This window comes from Corapipo altera, unplaced genomic scaffold, assembly GCF_003945725.1.
Source record: "Corapipo altera isolate COAL_440 unplaced genomic scaffold, ASM394572v1 54, whole genome shotgun sequence".
NCBI lineage: Eukaryota > Metazoa > Chordata > Aves > Passeriformes > Pipridae > Corapipo > Corapipo altera.
In genome coordinates, this window is record NW_020884902.1 from 2,272,550 (window position 1) to 2,292,696 (window position 20,147).

The 20,147-nt window shown below is 37.1% G+C and overlaps 1 long non-coding RNA gene across 4 annotated transcripts in view; it reads right to left on the reverse strand.

Moving 5' to 3' along the window:
- LOC113950657 overlaps window positions 1-20,147 on the reverse strand; it is a 209,808-nt gene that overhangs the window by 70,608 nt on the left and 119,053 nt on the right. Inside the window, exon 4 of one of the 4 annotated variants that reach the window (XR_003528842.1) lies at window positions 15,193-15,315. The exons of the other annotated variants lie outside the window; for them this stretch is intronic. This is a non-coding gene — a long non-coding RNA (uncharacterized LOC113950657). Of the gene's footprint in view, window positions 1-15,192; window positions 15,316-20,147 lie in introns of those variants that run through there. 4 annotated transcript variants of the gene reach the window in all.

A 20,147-nucleotide genomic window follows, 5' to 3' on the forward strand; every position in this document is an offset into this window, starting at 1 on the left:
TCTGCAAAGATAAATCAATGGAACTGATAGATAAGTAAGGAATTACTTGATCATCATGCTCAGAAGTATCAGAAAATGGCCGAGAAACAGCCCATGCTTAATAAAGGTATTTCTTACCCAAAATCCTTAACATAGTTTGGAAAAATCCTTGTTCCTTATTACTAGTAGAGAAGAAAGCCACTAAGGCCTGGTAGAAACAAACTAAGAAATATTTGGCTTCTCTCCCCTGCCTTCCATGCCAGTCACTTGCACAATCTACAAGGCTGTCCTCATAAAATTTCCAGCTATTTTTGCTACCAGCAGAGATGCAGAGGGTGAAGCTTATCCACATCAAACAGCCTCCTCCAGAGTTTACCAGTCATGCATTTTAATGTGTTTCTGTCTTTCTAATCAGCTTGGTTGATCTCTGGGTTTTTGCATCTTGCATGTACCTGTACACATTATACTGCTAGTGGTTTATTGAATTTATGAAATTTCTTTACCCTGATGGACCAGCTGATGAATTTTCTATTGATAATTTAACCACAGTAAGTAAGTTTCATCCATCATTTCCTTATTTATCTCTGGAAGTGAAAGCAATAGTCACAGGGTCTTTGAAAAAAAAGAGTTGTGACCTGACCCTATGCCTCCAATGAAAAATAATAATGAATTGATAATAACAGGATTTTTCTTAGGAGCATGAGACCTGTCATAGTGTGGGCTGAAAAGAAAGTTCCATTAAATAGCTTGACAATGATGCAATATTGGTTGAGCCGATTGTTTTTCCTTCGGGAGTTATAAATCAACAGCATGCACCCAGATTCATGAAAAAAGTTAAAATCTTTCTCTGTTATGAAAGATTATTCAAAGGATTTTTGTTATGTGTTTTCATGCATTATTTAACAATTTAATTTATATTAATTCTTATTATCAAACAATGAAGAATTACCATTTCACATTCTTTGTATTACAGCCTGCACAATTGCATAATGAAGAGGTAGATTTAGAAAAAAACAAATTCTTGTTTCCATCCTCCAGAGAGAATAATATCCAGACCCAAATATATGCTATTTTACCTGATTGCAAAAACAACTTGTAGTTTAAAAAATTTCCTCTGACATTTTTCATGATTAGTTTTCAACAGGCATATTGGGTTTCTATTTTACATACATATAAATGTTCACCTCTTTGCCAGCAATGAAAAATATCTCCAAAATAATACAAAATGAATCCTCAGTGGTACTTTCATGCATCACATGAAACTGTGTGCACAGAAGGATATTTTCTGGGATGTCAGAATCTCATTTTGAATGGAAGGAAAGACGCTGAAGTTTCCCTCCAGCATGAGATTGATCCTGCAGAAGAATCTCAGCCCTAAACAAGGCAACTACCAAGAATACGAATATTTTTCCTGTTCTACCTATACAACAAAACCAAAAAAAGCAAAACTTTCAGCTTAAAGAAACAACAGTCACAATAATAGTCCTTTATACTGAAGCAATTCACTGAAAGATCTATAAAACAGTTGCTCATGAAAGAGAAAGAACAAATGGTAAAGGAAGCTAAGGCACTTTTTTGGGACAATGCCAACACAACCCACCTGCCTTGGCCTGACCTATCCAGACTTCACGTTTCAGGTTAATCAGTAAACCTGGAGGCACAAGAATGCAGAATTTGAACAGAGTTTCAATTCCAATCCTTCCAATCCACCTACTGAAGGTGGTAATGTCCGAAGGTTCTATTTAGAGCCAACACAATTTATACAGTTTATCTTGTGACCAGACTGGGTGATTTAACCACACTGTTACTATTACTGAACTCATCCAGAACTGATGGATTCCTAGAATTTCCTGTATGAGTGATATATTTATTAATCAGTAATTTATTTAGAGTTTTGTCTGTATCAGGTGGTGTTTTTTCACTTAAACAGTTTCTTTGTCCTTCTTGGTGTTTCTTTAATTCACTCTTATCCTCTTCAATTCAATTTAATTAATTTTAAATAAAGGTGATTTAATTAAATCTTATTTAAAAAGAGCAAATATATCCTACTTCATCTCTCCCTTTTTATTGTTTTAATCTAAAGAAACAAAGCTTTACACACAGTCCTTTTTCACTCACCTGCCAAACTTGCAGTCTTCTCCTGAGTGTTAGTTTTAACTTTTCTTCATTTTGAAAGGCCAGAAACTCACTAAAGTTTTGCAGATAAGACCATTACTGACACAACGATGCCACTGCTCATGTGTACCTGTACTAGTCAGAAGTCTGAGTCCATAACTGTGTGAGCTTCAGTGAGCACAACTGAGTATGTGGCAAGGTGCACTTCTAATACAGCAGCAGTTACACTACTGAGCATTACAAAAAGGGAGTTTGAAGTGGAAAGAGTGAGACCTGTTTGGTGTCTTTGTGGGGAGAATATCTTACAAACTAAGCAGGAAAAGACTGTTTATGCTCAAGAAAATGTTTCAAACAAAAGGTGCAACCATTTCCTCAGCAAACTGTGCAGAGAAGTCTTCTTATCCTTTGGTTCCCCTTGCTCTGCAATCACCTTCTGCTTCAATCCGCACTGTGAGGAATATGTATGAGTGCATGTGTAAGTGTACTTATTTGTCATTGTCTGTGGGCTTTCAGAAAATGTTTTTGCTTAATGCAAGCATTGCACCTTTGTGTAAAGGCAGGACACTGTTTAGTGCTGACCATTCTTCTGTATTATTTGCATTTTTTATTTTATTCAGAATCACACTCTGTATTTTCCAGGGGATTTTTTCCTCCAGCACAGCAAGCAATTCCAATTCTTTGTTTTGCAAACTAAGTCCACTGAGTCATTATATCACCTTCTTGCCAAAACTTCTGTGCTCTCCTAATTTAAACAATCTTGTTTCTTCTAAGCCAGAATTTGCAGCAGTCTTTTAGCTCCTTTGGGTGTTCTGATCCCTGATACAGTCTGTCCTCAAATTAGATACTCCATGAATCTGAAAGACATGAATACAACCTCACTAACTCCTATGAAACTGCTTTGGTTTTTATTCTGAAAACGCAGTATTCTTTAAGTCTCTAAAGCGCAGCCTGATTTGGTTTCTTCGCTTAATGTAAGCTGCAAAATAAATCTAAGATTTTACTGAACTCAATATTTTAAAACAATACCTTAAATGTATTGGGTTTTTCACCTAAATCTACTTATTTGAACCTTTTCAAATTATCTGCTCCACCTAAAATTGCAACGAAATTTAAAGTAACACCTCTTTTTTGGTAACACTTTTGCTTCTATTTTTTTCTAATTTTTTTTTCCTCTCTGCAACTGTTTCATTTCAAGTGCTATGAGGGTTTTCACACAATTAAAAATAACCAAATAAGAGTTGGGAGTTTTGACACAAATTCAAGGAGACTGCTTAACAGTACACCTGCTGTAAAGGATGTCAGAGGAAAGAGCTTGAGAGAGGAGGAGGGTGGGGCCACAGGTTCAGTTCAGTGTCCCTGTTCTGCACCTCTGTTCTAGTCCTCCAGCCAGCCCTGCTATGTGGTCCAAGACAGCCAAAGACTTCTGCCATTTCCTACACCTCTCCCACCGCTCTGGACGTGTTCCCAGTGGAAAAAGTACATACTTCTGGACTAGACCTAACTCCTGTGATGGGTGACTGTGTGCAGCACAGAGGATCCGAGACACAGAAGGGTACCTGGAATATGTTTAGGGGGCATTTACTGTCTGCTAGAGTGGAAAAACTCTGGCAGTGGGAAGACAGATGGCAGCCACCACAGTGCACAGTTGCTTTCTCTGTAGAGCCCAATGAAAAGGAATATTTGCAGAAAAAATAAAATAAAGCCATTTTCTTAGGCTACTGCCAAGCAAGATATCCCATGTATCAATGTACTGTGTCCCACAGAGTCCACCCCTCTGCTAAAGGAAAAATTCAGCACAAATAACACCACAGTGGATATCTATCTCTGCTAAAGGAATTTCCAGGTGCTCACACTTTGGTATGCTCGACACCTTGCCCAGTCTGCAGCCCTCTGAAGCCATGCTAGTCACCATGGCACCCATTCGAAGATGCTGCAGGACCCTGGAAGGTAGCCTGAAATGCCTGAAGAGTGTCATTTAGCACACAACATTAGACTCTTCCGGGATTCAGCCAGGATTTTTTCACTTCACCCCTTTTTTTTACCCTTTTTACAGACCTTGTAATCTAAGACAACATTTTCTCTATTTTGTTTGATTAATTTTAATACTTTTTTTTCCTTGCCCAGAAGATTCCCAGTACCAATTTAAATGCAAGCAAACCCCTTGCCCTAGAAGTCATAGACTACAGGGCAAAAAAAAGAAACCCATTAGTATTCTCACAGGCTTTCTCTCTCTCTTGGTCACACTAATCTCCTCAAACAGTACAGAGTTAAGTACAGGTTTTGGATTGTATTCTAGCAAATGCCAAGAAATAAAGTTTGTATATTGCCTATGTGTATTTGTGAAAGTCTGACACTGCTCTAATTTCAAATGCTCCTTCCTGCACTAATCCTGTTTGCTGTCTCTTGGTCTTGCAAATCTCTTTACCCAGGAGGTTCAGGAGCACTTGGCTGGCCAAGCAGGGCAGAGTCCAACTGAGCACAGTTGGTACAGGAGAGAGGTGTCTCTGCAGCCCTCAGATTCTCCAGAGCTCCTTCCCCACCAGCCCAGAAGGAACTCACACATTAGAGGGCTGAATAATTCAACTCACTGCACTTCTTGTAGTCTCTCTACCATGTGACAAGACCTAGAAATCTCCCTAGCCCCTTGATATTTCCACTATGTTCCAGGTATCTAAGAGTATTTGTTACCCTATTCAAAGCACTGTACCATCTAACAAACTATTTGAATTGACCTCAAATGCCCAATTGTCTGAAAATTAATTACTGTTCAATTAACAAGTAGTTTTTGCAGCCATCCACCTTTGAAACACAAACCCAGCCACAGCATTGTCTGCCCTTGGAGAAACAGTCCTGGGTTCTCTTGTCAAAAGCAATGTTGCTTAGGTGCTGAGATAAGCTTTGAGGACCAGCAGGTGAGGGTTTTGAAGCTGCTGGGGATCCAGCTCTTCCCTGTGACACTTAGAGGTCACTTTATCAGAAGAACATCCTGAAATGAGGATGAAGGAAGGACAGAAGAAGCACAGAAGACTTTATGCTCTAGTCAGGAGATCAAGGCTTTGTTGGTTACTCTTACTGTATATTAAGTTTGGGTGTGAGTTCACTTCCTCTCCAGTTGTTCTTATTTGCATGAGTTACAAAGTTTTTTACAATCACTCTCACTATTCCTTTGTGCAATGCATAGATGGCACAGAGAGGCCTTGACAGCTTTGGGAAAATCTCTATGTGACTGGAATTCAAAGACAAAAAAGCACATTTCAGAACAGTGTTTCGGCAATTCCTGTCCCTGTTGCACCTTCTCCCAAGTTATGAATGGAGATGATGTTGTAGAATAATGCACACATTTGAATGATGGCATTTCCCAGAGAAAATCCAGACAGTTTTAAATTTCACATTCTGCTTTCTAATTAGAAGTGAAAAAAATGTTCAGAAGTGCTTACGTGATTTAGGACACGAAAACCAATAATATGCAGCTCTAGGACTAGCCAGAGCTCCACTGGTGCCCTTGCACAGCACTGCACTGGCAGAGGGCAATGCCAGCTTCCCTTTGGGAACATTGCACATAGTGCTGGGTTGTGAAACAGCTCTTTCTTTTCTAAGTCACTTAAGTGCTTTTCAGTTTCTTGGCAGAAGTGTTTAAAGAGTTTTCTAGGTTACAGCTCATTTCATTTCAAGAAAGCATGAGCACCATCTATTTCAAACAATTTGAAAAAAGGCAAATAAATTACCACGGAGGGAAAATAAAGAGAAAAATAAGAAACAATAATGGAAGAAACTCTAAGCACATGCACTTGGTTAAGTCATATATATATTAACTGAACTCCATATTCAAACATTTCAGAAAGTGATTATTTTTTCCTTTTTTTCTTAAAAAAACCGAAACCACAAAAACAAAGAAAAACCCCAAACAAAAAACAAAACAAACAAATGAAACCAAAAAACATAGACAGAATATTATTTTTTTTTCTTATGGAAAACTGTATAGACTGTTGAGAGTTAAATCCTGGGCAACAGTGATCCTGGATAAAACTAAAACAGTAACCAAAAAGTAGAATCTTTCTCCCAGCAGTAGGGAGCAAATGAGTTGGAGAAATGATGAGGAGAGCAGAGAAGAAAGCACGAGTCCTGTGCAAGTCAATTCTTTCTACAAAAATAGAAGCAGCAGAAGGAACAAATTAGCAGGTTTTATTTTAGGCACAACACGAGCCGTTAAAAAGAAGTATGATGTAATTGGGGTCATGGAGATTTGGCTTATGCAGAAGACTGGCTATGATACCAAACTGAAAAATAAAAGGAGACTCTCAAGAATTGAAAGCAAATGCTGGGAAAAAGGGAGATTCAATACCTAAAAAATAAACTTCATATTGCAGATTGGTAAGGAACTGAGAACACGTTATCATTCTCATTACAGAGGCGTGGAAGTGAAAGACAGAAGTATTAGATGTTGGGATGCCATAGTAACCCTGTGTCCTAAACCACAAAATATGCCAAATGATCCTATACATTAAGCCATGGTGGAGTTTGTCTGCAGCCTGCCTGGGAATACCAACAGCCTATTTCACCTACCAGGGATGGACAGATGAACCAGAGAGGGCAGGAAGCTGGGTGAGATATCACAGTAAGCACTCCTTTGTGAGTGCTTTCAAGTATTATCAGACACCCTGGATCAAGCTGCAGCTGTTGTTTTAGTGTTTCTTTTATTTCTGTTTTTCTTTAATTTCTGCTTTTTAGGACCTGATGCAGAGGATGTCTCAAAAGTTCTCCTTCAAGATATTCAGGGACAAGACAATTAACTTGCTTCTGCAATGGTGATAAGAAGACAGCAAAGAGATGTGTGTGAAGAGGTGTTGCCAACAGTCCAGCAATTGTTGAAGGAAACATAACTAGTGGGACAGCAAACCTCTGGCAGTTCATCCAGAAGAATGGTGAGAGAAGAGCCTGCCTCTGGCAGTAATCAACAAACAGCAGAATCTGACAGCAGTCTTCTCCTTGCAATACAAGTCTGAATTCAGGGCTTCAGAAAAGACTGAAATTCCTAAAGGCTGAAATTCCAGATACAATGAAATTTAAAAATATCACTGCTATGATGGGCACACAGGCAGAAACGGGAGGGTGAGGAGACTGCATTTTAGAAGGCCTCTTTAAAGGCTAGCAGGACCTGCCTTGGAAAAACAACCGCTCTGAATCTCTGATTTCCCATATCTTCTGAGCCAAACAATTTTTACATCAGCATAAAGATTCAAATGTCATGTTTGAATGAACTGCTTAAAAGTCACACGCATTTTTCACTCTCCACTCTCAAAAATGCCTTCCTTGCATGTTTACTATTAATTACAGTAAAGATTCATCAGTTATCAACCTCAGCCAGAATCTCATTAATCGACAACTAAATATGATACAATAAGGTACCAACAGTGTCTCAGCATCTTCCTTTATTGTCCCTGAGTTAAAATCTTTAGTAAATATTAATTAAATTTCTTGAAACTACTCCTGCCACAAGGCCTTTTCAAAGGAAACACAATCCTGATAATGTGTTTTAGCTGAAGTATTTACAAGTGTCTTCTGCTTTCATTGTTGAGAATCAGTTAAAAAGCTACAACCTGTGTCACATCTTTCCTCCTGCAAGCTATGGCTGATCCCAGCAAAGTATATGAGTGTGTGGCACTGGTATAGTTCTTTAAATTAACTAAATAAAAAGGGCAATTTATACCAGAGAGGTAATTAAAAAAAACCCAAACCTCAGGTAAAACTTTGCAGACAATTTTATTCTTTCCATACTAACTTTTTTGTCCGTTTTCCGTGATCTTTGTGCTCTCACCTGCTTTGCTGAGCAGACATGCAGACTTCAGATTCAGGTCTATGAAGGTACTTTCAGCATATAGAAATTGAGTTTTTTCCAACTCAGTAAATTATGCTTAAAATTAAGTATCTGGTCATTTCTTCAAAGGGATTCTTGTGGCTTCAATACCACAAGGGTCTAGGCCTTCAAATGTATTTGTTTCCACACTTCCAAAGATTTTCTCCAGAGCATTTTACCCTATTACTCTCCCTTTGACTCTTTCAATTTTTATATTTATAGTTATGTTTAAGTATGAATCATCTAGTAAACACCTTGAAATCCTTGCCCTTATTTAATGTTAATCAAAGGTCTCATCAAAATAAGTTACAATAGTTACGATGATTTAGAAAACCTCAGGCACCAAAACAGTTTAAATAAATTGACACAGCACTCAGAAGTGTGCTAGAGTGACGAATTATTTCTAATCCATTAATATTGCAAACTCCTTTTACCATTTCAAGGCTATTTTTATATGGATTCAGGGCTTATATTTTAATGTTATTATTTGAAATAGCAAATAGAGGCAAGCACTCAGCTAGTGAACCTTTATGCTTCCTTAAGAGTTCCATTTCTACACTGGGCTCTTTGGAGAGTAATATTTTATTATACAATATTTATATTCTGTCATCCAGCTACTTGGCACACACAAACCATCACACTTACTGATTCAAGTGAGATATGACATTCTGTAACCATTCAGGTACTGAGTACATGCTTTGGAGGGATTATTATGCAACTCTTGATTGCATGATTCAGTACTACTTAAAGACTGGGTATTTAACAATGCTAGCCTGTAATTTTTCAAATATTTATTAAAGAAAACAATTAGTCCTATATAGGTGCACAGAACTTCACACCTCCCCATGCAGAAAACCTTGGCTTATTTGGTCTGGTAGAAGTGGGGTCAACTGCCATGTGTGTAGATATTGGGGATGGTGGGAACAGAAGGAAAGATGGACACCAGGAAAGAGGAATTAGGGAGAATGATGAAGTTCTTAGTTCCTCTGAGATGGAGAAAGAAAATGACCATTTCTGGAATGCAGAAATGTTAGATGTGATAGAAAATATGGAAAGTCATGATGTGCCACAAGAGCACCACCTCTATGGAGTTCAAGACCTTCATCATCATGTTAATAAAATATCTTAGTTCAAATTTCCAGATTTGTATATCCTTTTACTAAGGACACTTATTAATTTTATTTATTAAAAGCACCTTATTTAGTCAGTAGGCTGAGTGATTAATTCAGCATTAAGTAGAAGACTTTTGGAATAATAACTGAAGCACCCAAAATACTTTATTCTAAACAAACTGTATATTTTAATTTGATCTCATTTTTAGTTTGGTACTTAAGGAGCAAGACACATTTAAAAATGCTACATGTCTGCTAAATTGCCTTTCCCACAGTAAATAGTGGCCAGCTGAGGACAAATTTGAAAGACAGATAAAAGTCTGAAGCACTTAAACACATTCTGGAGATCAGCAGCTGTACAGGAAAGAAACAAATTAGCACTCTAAGAGAGGGAAAGACAGGATTCAGCCATTATACACTTCTCTTCAGCAGCTGCATGTTAACTGCAGAAAGTGCTATTTCCTGCCAGTCTGATCATCACAGGAGACTTGGGAAGGAACTGGGAGCAATGCAGTCAGAAGAGAGGATTGAGGACACAAAGATCATAAATCCATAGGAAGCCAGGCCTCATTAATCCCCCTGTTCATAACAAAATGTTCTCTTTCTTAACAACTACTTTTTGCATTATAATTGCAATTCTCGCTTATTTTAAATGTGTATATACATTTACCATACACACAAATGAGTACTAAAAATAGTAATTTACAGAAACATTAAGGGGTGAATATTTTACCTCTTTTTTTTACTTTGCTTGATCTTCACAGAACTCGACTGCACAAGCACACCCCCCACACATGTATCCACTAATGAGATGTTGAGCTGGTAAAGTATTCAGTGAGAGATTTATCAAAGAAAGATTGCATCAGGAAAACCAGCAGGTGAACTGCATATCAAGGAGAACACTGAGCAGTAAATATTTTCCAAGGTACAAGAGATAAACCACATGGATATTTCCTTTGTGAAAGGGGATATCAGAGTTTTCAGATTAGTAACAGTGATGCGAAAAAGGGTATGGGTGAATTTGGGGAGGGGAAGGGAGGGGAGGGAAGGGAAGATAAAGCTGGAGAAGTAAACATGTAAGGAAAGTGCAGGATATTGGTAAAAAATTGAAGACAGTGATAGATGACCCCTGACAAAGCAGAGTTTTGGTTTCAGTATTCTCGGTAGAAACCCTCAAAAAAAGGGGAAAGGAAATAATGTGTTTTCTTGTTTAGCTTTTCAATTACTACTCTCAGGTTCTGGAATGTAGAACATGGAAAGGGACAGCAGTGCTATGAGCCACAGTGGGCAGGGAAGATGTGCACGGAGGGGAGAAGTGCATTTCAACAATTAACTTCTAGTTTAGCAGCAAATCGTTATTGTTGAAAACTCAGAATTCTATCCAAAATAAGTAAAAAGGTGTTGTGGGCAACAGATATTCCAGTATTTTCTGGTACCAACAGAAATTGTATTTTTAAACTGAAGCTACAGGATAATTGTTCAGTCTGTAAAGGATCTGTAGTGCAGTGTGAGCTATAAAATGTTGCCATAACAGTCGGTTGTAAATCTCCTTGACAGTTATGTCGGCAGCTCTAAAACTGAACTACTGAAACAGTGATACAATAATAATAAAAGCAATGCAACATAAGTCCTGGATCTACTAGATTTATGAATAGGATTGTCTTTCATGAAAAGGGCATAGAAACCCCAATTAGCTAGAAAAGAAAGATTAATAGAATTTTGTCAGTATCCAGCAATGTGAACCAGACAATGAATTATGCATTCCTTAAACTAATCTGATTCTTCAGTAACGTCACGTTAAAAAATTTGTAACCATACAATTTATACTTTGTTTCTGTATTTTGATGTAGTAAAGGAGATCACTATTAATCTTTCACTGGAGTGAGGAAAAAATAGAGAGAGAAAAAATAGGAAGAGCTGTCTACAAACAGTCTGATCAATAGCAAACATTAATAGGGCTTGTGTTTCTGTCCTACTAGCTTTCCAGAATACAAGGATAGTTATACATACATGTATATCTATATATATAGTTTTCTGCCTTGCTTTCTTCTCTAGAACATTGTTCTGAAGGTTTTTAAGAAAGTTTTCCACAGAACATTAGTATACCAATAAATTAGAATCTTTATATCTATTTACATAGACTCTAAAGCTGCATTATGCCATCAATCCTGCCATTTTAAGTTAAATTTAAATCAGGTTTAAGTTTAAATGAGGTGCTTGAAGTTAGAGAGCACCGTAAATATTTTGCATACCCGGCCTCTTTATCATCATCGATCTAGTGAAGCCGACCGAAGTAATGGCAAATTTGAGTCAGAAATCACTGACCTCACTCTCTTTGTGTAGTGACTTCAGCACCAGATTGCAAGTGAGGAAAACTCATTCTCGTGGGCCACCTTTGAAGGCATCATGAACCTTAGTAATGCTGACTGTGGCAAGAGATTGTGTTTCCACTGCATGGTCACATGAAAAGCAAACAGCTCTGGGCCTATATCATACCACTTAAATTATATTTGACAGGTCTGAATAAACTATTATATAAAAAGTCTTCTATAATTTAACATAATGATAACTCAGCTTCCACTGTGCTTTGTATAGACAAAAGGTGGCTAAAAGTAATCACACAGCTCTATCAGTGCATCTCATTATCAATTTCTGACAGCTCCCTCCTCATACTTCATCTCCTGATAGAAGAGGCAGACAACTAGATCAGACTTTCAATTGTGCTATGCATAAGGGTGATTGTAGAGTTTCCATCAAACATCCAGTGAATCTCAGTACTGATTGATTGCAACACTGCAGTATGGATCTTAACCACAAAGGAGTTTAGACTAATTTGAAGTTCCAGTGAGAACAGAAGAGTCTTAGCCACGTCCTTCAAAGGGACAACTCAGATGAAACAGTGCCCAATATTTGTCGGAGAGGGAGGGGTATGAATCTGTTACTTTGTATTTTTTTTGCCAATCTCACTCACTTAGGAACACAGATCACATTTTCCCATTGCACATTAATATGAGAAAACAAGTTAATAGAAAAACACTATTCGTGTTATTTACAGTTTTCCCATTGTAGCCCTCCTCAACACAGACAGCTATTCAGGCTCAGTAAGACTGGAAACTCAGTACACGAGATGTAGTTCAGGGAGGTGTGGGAGGATTTCAAAGATATCGAAGACATAAGTATATCTAAGATATAAGTAAGAGCAGTAACTGCCCCAAAAAATAACAGTGCAGAAACAGAGATTGTCCTGATTGAACAAAATTATGGTTGTGTAACATAAGTGTCAATACAATATCATACCAAGTTTGCTTTGAATTAAAGAGAAAATAGCAACTTCTACAGAGTTCTACCCTTACTTTCATGAAACCGATATGCATGAACCTGCTTTCATTCACCTACTGTCAGCAAGTGACACATTTGGAAACAGCCATCAAAACCTGCAGGGGAAGAACTTCAGTACAGTGAATAGAAACATTTCCTTTTCTCAGAGTTCATTCCTTGTAACTGCAGTTGCCCCATGAAATTAAAGAGAAAGTGCACGAGGAACAGAGGTTCCATATTGGCAGTGACTGTTAGATAAGATCTCACCCTTAGAGTTTCAAAATAAAACAAACATAAATATCACCTAGTACTTGAAGGATATGCATATCTGTCTACATATGTATGTATGATAACTGGGGCAGGGGGTTGTTTGTTTTAGGTTTTGTGCTTGTGAACAACATCCAACTCATTTCAAAAGAAGTAAAGCTCTAGCACAGAACACTACCCCCACTATATTATCAAGGTTGTGGGAAATGACAGCTGATGAACATACATTCAGCGTTTTACAAGTGGTGATAAGCCATCAACCCAAACATTTTATTAATAACTTCTCTCAAACGTTTATGCTTTCTTAGAGGAAAAAATTTTGCACCATACTGTACTGTAGAAAAAGGATAAAAGTTAATTTCAAAACAAACTGTCAAGGGTTATGGTGCTAAAAGCATCACTAACTTTCACAATAAAATTAAGCTTTTCTGATATGAATTATGTTGCCACAGTAACCAGCAACCACAGAACCCAAGACCATTTTCTGTAGAATTCGCGTGACCTTGAGTTTAATCAACAGTGATGGTATTAATTTAAAAGCTGGAAAATAATAAAAAAACGTATTCTGCCATTTTCTGAGAGTTAATAATTTCACAGCTGTGCAAAAGGGCTGTTCTTCTTCAATAGTGTAATTTTCTAATTCGAACTCCACCACTGTGAACACTGTCAGACACAGTGGCATTATATTAACTTCACTGGAGTTGTCCTTAATTGCAAGCACAGCTGAGACGTCGAGCAGTAGGATTTTGGAGGGCGAAGCTTTTAGCTTAGAAGACCTTGCAGAAGATTTTATCTTCTATTTGCCAGAAAAAAAAAACAACTCCAAATATAGCTGTGATGCTTCAGAAATGATTGTTAATATGCTTTGGAGAGGAAGACAGGGAAATCACTCGAGGGAGTTCTCCCTCAGTAGCTCCATATTTTCTCCCACACCCTGTAATTTCCACCCTGGGGAAGCTGACAGAGAGTGGTTCTACCTCTGAAATTTCTGTAAGTACCAAACTAAGTGCTATTAAACCCATGGAAGAGAAATTTGATGTTCAATTGGACTCTTATGCACTACAAATGGGAAAAATTAGGGAATGAAATAGAAATGCTTGAAGATAGACATTCAGCTATAAATGCTCAATATGGTATTAAAAAAATTTAAGGAAGGGCTAACATGAGAAATCCTTCTGCTCTGTTAAAAATAATGATATTTTATGCCATAAATTAGAGGCTCTAGAGAACCAGTGGCAGAGCAGGTGTTTTAGCATAAGTGGTGTTTTCGAAGGAAATGGTGATATTGAAGTAGGTTTCTGAGTATTCCACTTCCACAGTGTGGCAAAAAGTGCATCTGACCTACTGAACTTGCAAATAGTCATTCAGAAATGTGAGCTGCCTCACAGAAATCTGAGCTGCCTGGAAGAGTTTCTCTCTTCTGGCTAAGCATATTCAAATTTCACTGCTATTTCCTAAGAAGACTTAAACTTCTAAGAATCTTACAGTCAACTCATTGGGAACAGAATTTCTATTTTAGAATGGGTTAAAACCACATCATATGCATATTTTTGTTGAAAGCAAAACTGTTTCTAAGCTTTGTCAAATGTGTTCCTTTAGGGGAAAAGATAAATTTGTTTTCATATGTATTTTGTGATATAAAAGCACTTCTTTTCACACAACAATTAAAATGTAAATGGGATAATTTTTGAATGTAATATATATTGAAAAATATATTTTTTAATCTTACAAAAAGCAGAAGTAGTCTAGAAACATCTTTACAGCACCCAAGTGACGTAGGAGGTCAAGAGTTTTAATGTCTACTGAATCAATGCAAGTCCTTAGTGATGAAATGGCTCTTCCTACTGTCCCAATCTAGTTTTATTCCAGGACAGAAATTTTCATCCTTCCAACAATGGGGTCTGTATTTCAAAGCTGCACAGCTATCAACACACCTTTCTTAATAGCAAGTAAACATAATGTGTCCTTACTCTGATAGGAAAGATAGATCATAGTAGTGATGCCTCAGGATTGTTAGGATTTTTAATTTTTGTACATTTTAATGTAGCTGTATAGTCTCTCACACTTTAGAATAGTAGTTACCATTCACCAAACCCTATTCTCCCATTTCATATCAAATTTTCTAAATTCTTTAGGCTTGTTTAGGCTTCTTTCAAGGCAGGACTATAGTAAACACATTCTGTTTAAGAACATTTGCACGCTAGGCCTGAAGAACAAGATACCTTCATAGTCAAAGCAACCTTCAAGCCTGGGACCTTGGAGAAGCTCCAAAGACAGTACATGCTGTGGAGAAGAGGCAGATGAGGAAGAAAGGGGTCTTAGGACCTCTGACTCAATTTCCAGGGAGGCATTCCCAGGGGGCAGATCTGGGAGTGGGTAGTTCTTGGATTGGAGCATAAATTGTGGAACCCCTGGACACGGGGGGTGGGCATCTTTTCTGTACTCCTTGTGCCAGAAGGACTTTGTTAAAGAGCTGTTCTCTATCTTATCTCTACTCAATTTGCCTGGAGTTTTTTCACCTCCCAATTCTAAAGGCAACACAGTGAAGACAACATCTGGGAAGTAGACATTTTCCAAAAGATATCCATTCTAAACTCTCTCCTGAGATCTGTGCCTGGCAGATTTCACTGTCATTCCAGTGCAACTTCAAAACATGTGCTTCTTGTCATCCTGGAAGTAAATAATACAGAACTCTCAAGAAACAGTCCTTCCTTGAAGGAATCAGGACCATTTCACTGATATCCTGCACTTTCAACTTGTCAAAAACAGGCAATGTAAACATTTTTTGCACTTACAAGAGATCAGGTAGGATGTCTTTTGTATCTCCAATGTCTATGACTTAGATTTTCTCTCCCCTCCATGCTCATGCACATGACAGAACTTTGCAGGATATCTGCAGATTATTAAAACTATATATAATTTATATTTTAAAAATGTAAAAACTTCCTATATTGTGTTTTAGTTATATAATCAGTGGTTTCTAATAATTTTTTTCCATGAGGTGCCTTCTCTGCGTACAGAGAAGTATAGTACAGAATGTATATATTAGCACAGAATATATACATATATTACATATATGTACAGGTATATGTGTATATATATAGTACTGAATGTAGCATATATATACAGTACAGAATGTAGATATTCTCCAAATATATGTAGATATGTGAAAACATCATATAAAATTTAACACTCTCCTCTGACACTTCCATAAAAACTAATGACAGGAACTGAAATCTGGTAGGAGGAAACCAAGTAAAACAAAGGAAAACATGACAAAAAAACCCCCCAAAACCAAAACAACTGAAACACCACCAAGTAAACCCTAAGTGCTAGTTTTGGCAGAGTTAAGAGTTATTTTTCTTCATAGTAGCTGGTATGGGGCTGTGTTTAGGATTTGTGATGGGAACAGCACAGGTAATTCAGGGATGTTTCGGTTATCACCGAGCAGTGATTACACAGAGCCAAGGTCTTCTCTGCTCCTCACCCCACCGTCGGGGGGGGATGGGGGTGCACGATAAGCTGGGAGGGGACAGAGCCAGGACATTTGGTGTCATGCCCAGCCTATGAAGCTGGGGAAAGGGGAGGGAAAGAGTGATGGTGTTTGTCTTCCCAAGTCACCAATGAGTGTGACAGAGCTGCCCTAGGGATGGCTGAGCACCTGCCCACTCTTGGGAAATACTGAATCCCCTTGGGAAGTTTGGCTTTGCTTGTGCTCACAACCTGTGCTTTACTTATTAAACTGTCTTTACCTCAAGCCACAGGCTTTCTCACTTTCACTCTTCTAGTTCTCTCCCCATCCCACTGTGAGGGGAGGGAGACAGTGGCTCTGAGGGGCTGAGCTGCTGGATGGGGCTAAAGCACAACTCCCTGCAAGGGAATTCTGACTTAACACAGTTTAGTGTAACAAGTCAGACATATTTTGAGACTACATTGAGTTAGAGACTTCTGATGATACTTCAAATACATTTACCCTTATCCTGATTCCTGCAGCATTCGTTTTCTTTTCCAATCTTTGTCAATTAGAATTTGTGTTATGCTGAAGGCATAAGAACTCTGGAGTTTTGTATTTTCTTATCTTTGTTCACTTATTGTGGATGTCCCCTGAAACATATAAGCTGTTTTTACTGCTTTTAATCCCTGCTCTCCACAGAATATTGTAGCAAGAAGGTATTTATCCTAATCAGTGTTATTGTAAAGTACTCAGATAAAGAACTGTACACATGGAAAAAAAGATCAGAGGTGATGCTTAAAAAACAAAACCTTCTCATAGAAATCAGAGGTATTTAAAAGGATTTCAGGGCCACAGTAGAGGTAAGACTACACAAGATAAGTACTCAAGTTAACATGGAGCTCAAAAAGTAAATACAGAAATATGTACTGGAGGTCAGAAAAATGTTGCCTCTATACCAGCATGTGAATGAACCTGTTGGTGGTCTGTGGCATTCAGCTCTAATGTCCATGTTTAAAAAGTTACTGAAATTCCTAAACCTTAGCAAAAGTGCTACAGTAATTATTTTACATCATAAAGCAGCCTACATTTTGAAAAAGAAGAAAAGAAATTCTAGATCTGAACGTATTTAGCTGAACAAAGAAATGATGGTACTGGGCCACTTTCTCAAGGCTGTATAAGATTCATCATCAGTTCAGCTTTTTAATTCCAGACAATATTTTTTAACTGTTCAGAAATTGAAAGATGTTATTGGGCTACAAGCACCATTTACTGAAACTCTAGTTGTCTGTTATTTCTGTAGAAGTCATACAAGAAAGGTTTAATGATCTATTCTGACAACAACAATCATTCTACAAGTCTACCCAGAATTAAATGTTAAAATTGTTGTTACAGCTTTTCGAAGTATTACCATTCAATTTCACCAATATTCTTTATTTCCTAATAAAAGCCTAAATAGCTTTCTCGTTTCGCAAAAGCAGTGACGCTGAATTGTTAGCTCTGAAGGGCTTATTTTGAAGAGCTTCTGAAGTTCTCTCCAAATCTAACCACCCCATTCTTTTCAATATCTTCATGTCATGAAAACCTTTCTAAAACAGTAGGTCACCGCCACCCTTCCCTATCCCCACACTTCTTTTGTGTTGAATTATACTGTAGGAGGACATCTAGAACCAAGTAGCAATTTTCTAAGTCACACAAGTGGTACTTTTGGTAATATTGTGTTTCCTTCTTTCTACCTGAAAGAAATACTTTCTCCTATTACCCAACAAGTACTAGTTCTTGTTTAACAAATAGACTGTCTGCTGAACCTGAGTCTACCTTATTTTCTGTTTTGTTTGGTTTTGTTGTGGGTTTTTGGTCGGGTTTTTTTGTTTGTATGTTTTTGTTTTGTTTCATTCTTTTTCATTTTGTTTTTTTGAAAAATGAAAAAGGTTTCCCTGGAGTCCAGTACGAACATCTGAACATTTTTTTCACCTTGTTGAGTCTATGTAACATCTGAGTGAATAATTTTTCCCTAACAATCAGAGCAATAAATCTACAGACATGAGCTTTTCAGTGTTATTAGAGATGCTCAAAGGACTGTTGTCAATGTAACTGATGACATAAATTCAGAATTACCTTAAAACATCCATCAGACTGAAAACAAAGAGGAATGTTACCCCTACTAATATTACTCTTACCCTGTTCAAGAAGGGTTTTTTTTACTCTGTATTAAGTTTTGCTGTACAAATGCCACTTGTTGAAATAATCTGAGATACACGTGAGGCAACCAATATTGTAAATGACTAGAATATCCATGAAGTGATGACAGCTAAGAGCACTCAGAACTCAGTTATAGTTCCCTGTAAAGTATCAAAGGTGAGTTTTATATTTAAGTATAGGTATTGAATTACTAATGTGAGTGGAAGGGGTTTCCCATGCATTTTGTTCTCTGTTTTGTCTGTTTGAATTTTGTTGTTTGAGATTACTTTTATAGAGCATTAAAGCAAAAAATCTCACAGAAACTACTAACTGCAAATTCAGTTATATATCCCTTTCCCTTTCTTCTTAATTCAATATATTGCAAAGTCTGAATAGAAGAAGCCTAGGTCAGAATACATTCCTTCCTGACTTGTGAAATTAAACCACAAGAAAGGGTAATTATATCCCCTATTCACGTCTTAGGAAAATCCTAAATCATTTTTCTCAAGGAGATCTCACATAAATTTAATCTTATATTCCTGTTTCTACATCTCTGAAATATTTTCTTTAAATGTGGGCAGATGGCCTGGATTATTCCACAATGGGAAATAACAGTTAGAAAATTTACATCTTAATCTACACTTAGAAATTATTTTTATACAAGATTTATTCACTCTGTTCTCTTTATGATGCAGTGTGTGTATACTGGTTCTCACAGACACAACCTCTCAGAACTCACTAGTTAGTCCATGTTCTTCTCTGAATAAGACACTTGTGCTGTCATAAGCAAAAGGTAAAACAAAATTTAAGCCATTATTTTTTTTGCAAGCAGAGAAATAGAAGCAGAGAGATACATTTGGATTATTTGGCCTTTTGCAACAAGCAAACTGTCTTAAAAATAAGACTTGTACTTATTGGATAAAATGTTGTGATGCTTAGAAGGACAATCAATTACTATAGAATTTCTTTAAATACTGAATAGCTTTAATGGAAGTTGGGAAAGTGCTAACCTTGAAATGATTTGCTCTCTTTTCACAGGTCCAAATCCTTAATCCTTGCAAGGGTATCCAATCTGTCCATCACGATCAATAGGAACAGCAGCCTAGGCAATATCTCACAGGCAAAGAACAGCAGAAAAGGAAAAGGGAGTGATATTTGTATCCTTTTCTGAAAATTATTTTTCAAAAGTTCTTCACTGAATCTTCTACTTCAAGTCAACAGTCTTTATTAAAGAACAAAGACAAAGCACAGAATCTAACTTAGATCTTGCAAATGAGGAAGGAAAGAAAGCTTGTTTACTTTAGAGCATCAGACTACTTGGACAAACAAAAAGACATTAAAAGAAAAAAACCAAAAAAGATGGTGCCAAACCAATTCTGACTACGAAAAATTGTCTAAACCATAAGAACTCATATGTTTGGATAAATATGTTACATCATAGGTAGCATATGCAGGCTGAAGTTTTCAGAGGTAACACAATTTCAGTGGAATTATCTTTTTCATTTCTTTAAAGATACCTTCCTTAAGCTATGGGTCAAGATTATTCCTACAATATCACAAAGCCATATTTCTAGTAGAAGAATAAATCTGTGAATTCCCTTGATCACTTGGCAAATAGCTTTATCTTAATCTCTACCAGTGACATGGAGTAATAACAACAAATTTGAACAAGTGTTATCAGAGAATATTTGGAGACCATTTTCTCAGTATATGTTATCAATAAAAACGTAGTATAGGTCATGTGCATCCTATTTTGCAAGAATGCTCAACCGAATGTAATCAAGATAGCATTTAGCAGCCAAGTCATTATAAATCTCTATATCTAAGTTCCAAACCCATCCAGATGTTAGACAAAATATTTTTGTTTAAG